Genomic DNA, 2,654 nt, shown 5'->3' on the forward strand with positions numbered 1-2,654 from the left:
AGTCAGCTGCGCAACATTCCGTACCGAGGTGCAACATTCACTTCCTTGCCTTCTTTAAAATGCCTGCTGTTTCAAAGTAAGCAGGAAATGACATTGGGACCAAGACACCTTAAATCCCCACATTTATGTGTACCTCACAGTGTCAGAACAGTCACGGTTATTATCCGCCTTCCATGTATTATTTTGCCGACTGCATCTCCCTAACAAACTTAGCTGATCACAGCACGGCTATCAGTCAACTCATTGACAGTGTGAAAAATGCCACATTAGCTACGTGTGCAAGACTCGAATGACAGAGTACCTGGGCCGTGATAACTTATCCTGATATTCATGAGGCCTTAAAATTCGCTGCATAAGACAATTCTACCTCTGGTTACCATCCCTTCTGCCATTGGAAAGCGTTTGTCTTTATTTCCTCCATCAAAATCCATTGTAATTTTGCAAGCCTTTATTAAATTTCCTCTTAGCCTCCAGAGGAAAGCAATTCCAGCTTGTCCACACCATCAACATAACTGAAGTCGCTTGTCCCTCGGGCCACACTGTAAGACGTCAAACGAGTTCTGTATTTCGGGGAGTCAAGGGTTATGGGGAGCGGGCGGAAAAGTTGCGTTGTGTCGAAGATCTCATCAGCCATGAACTTATTAAATGGCGGGGCTCGAGGGGCCGAATGGCCCAATCCTGCTCCTATTTATTCTATTGGGGTAGGTTAGTTTCTTAATTGTGTAATTTTTGAGCAGCTAAACAACGTTGGAAGGAAACTCCCACGGCACCAACAAAAGTGCAAAATCTTAGCTCTGCCGTGAGCTCATGCACCTGAGAGGTTAACCCTGTGATTCTCTGTCCACAGATCTTCCAGGACCTTCGAAGTGTTTCAAGCATTTAATCAACAATTCCAGATGCAGTATCTGCTGCATTTTGTTTTTTATGTTAACGCAGTGTCCCCGCTTGTATTAACAAAAGCCAAAAATAAATTGTAGCTACCAGAAAATGGAATTTGTTAACTCGGTGTGGTTTGGTGGTTCAGGGGTAGAATTCTTGCCTGCCACACGGGGGACCCGGGTTCGATTCCCGGCCAATGCAGGTTAACATTTTAAACAATTCATTTCATAGCAAACACATCACTTGAGCATAAATAATGTATTAGCTGCATCTGTGCAACTGGATCAAGGTTATGAATGTTCTGCTTCTGCTCCTGTTCCTGTGCAACAGCTTTCAGGGGCTGAATGGCATCCTGTTCCTGTGTAACAGGCTCGATTCTTACTCTGACAGACATTACATTGCTCACTTCCTCGTTAGTATAGTTGTGAGTATCCCCACCTGTCACGCGGGAGACCGGGGTGAAATTCCCCGACGGGGAGGAATTTTAACATTCCCAATTTTAAACCTTTGGGCAGCACCTTAACGTGCTCCTTGGAAAAGATCAACAGCGAAAAATTGAACCTAAAATAATTTTAAACGGTGAGGAACTGTATAAAAACCTCCTGCATCAATTCCTCGTTAGCATAGTGTTCTCCTTCTGGTTGTCTTTTGTGCGGGGCACTGCGGAACGAGAGAGGACAGGGAAATGCAGATAACAGCGGGAGAAAGCACGTCTGATCTTTCAAGGGGACAGCACTGGCACGATTGGCCGAATGGCCTCACACTGTCCTGCAAGCTTCCATGAATCATATGGATATCTGAGACATACCCACACAAAGTGAGCACACATCTGTGTTCGTGTACGTGTTTGAGTCTTTGTCTCAAGCAGTGCATTACTATTTCCTCTGTGTTGTCCTTGATATTTTGGTGCTGATTATTCAATATCCCGACGGCTTTTCTCTGACTGTGTATCACTGAGAAAAGCACAGAAGCAAATAGATTTCAGGTGGACGCCTTCCCGCAATTGATGCTGTGGTTTCTTGAACATGTCGTTTGTGATCTCGCCTAAAAAATGTCATCTTGTACGTAAAGTTTGCCTGGCGCGAAAGTGACCTGAATTTCAAAGCAGCAAGGAGGAAAGACTGCATTGTTCTGCTTGCTGGCAGGATGTTTTCCACAGCTTCCCTGGTGGTCTAGTGGTTAGGATTCGGCGCTTTCACCGCTGCGGCCCGGGTTCGATTCCCGGTCAGGGAACCAGTGCTTTTTCTGGCTGTTTGAAATGCCAGCAATCAAAGCACCCGCGCGAAACAATGCTTGCACCTCATCAACCTTTCAACTTTCCACGCTGCTGTTGCCTCAACAGTCAGCAGCGCATCATTCGGTCCCGAGGAGCAACATGCACTTCCTTGCCTTCTGTAAATTACCTGATGTTTCAAAGTCAGCAGGAAATGACAATGGGAACAAGACACTTTAAATGCCCACATTTATGTGTACCTCACAGTGTCAGAACAGTCACGGTTGTTATCCGTCTTCCATGTTTTATTTTGCCGACTGCATCTCCCTAACAAACTTAACTGATCACAGCACGGCTATCAGTCAACTCATTGCCATTGTGGAAAATGCCACATTAGCAACGTGTGCAAGACTCGAATGACAGAGTACCTGGGCCGTGATAACTTATCCTGATATTCATGAGGCCTTAACATTCGCTGCATAAGAGAATTCTACCTCTGGTTACCATCCCTCCTGCCATTGGAAAGCGTTTGTCTTTATTTCCTCTATCAAAACCCATTGTA

The 2,654-nt window shown here is 45.3% G+C and overlaps 1 non-coding gene across 1 annotated transcript; it reads left to right on the plus strand.

Annotated features, from left to right (window-relative positions):
• The first annotated feature begins 2,040 nt into the window (after positions 1-2,040).
• On the plus strand, positions 2,041-2,112 carry trnae-uuc (transfer RNA glutamic acid (anticodon UUC)). The gene has a single exon. It is a non-coding gene; the product is annotated as a tRNA-Glu (tRNA).
• Positions 2,113-2,654: the final 542 nt, after the last annotated feature.

Source organism: Somniosus microcephalus, unplaced genomic scaffold, assembly GCF_052327205.1.
Source record: "Somniosus microcephalus isolate GS21.2 unplaced genomic scaffold, FLI_Smic_1.0 unresolved_chr8, whole genome shotgun sequence".
Lineage (NCBI taxonomy): Eukaryota > Metazoa > Chordata > Chondrichthyes > Squaliformes > Somniosidae > Somniosus > Somniosus microcephalus.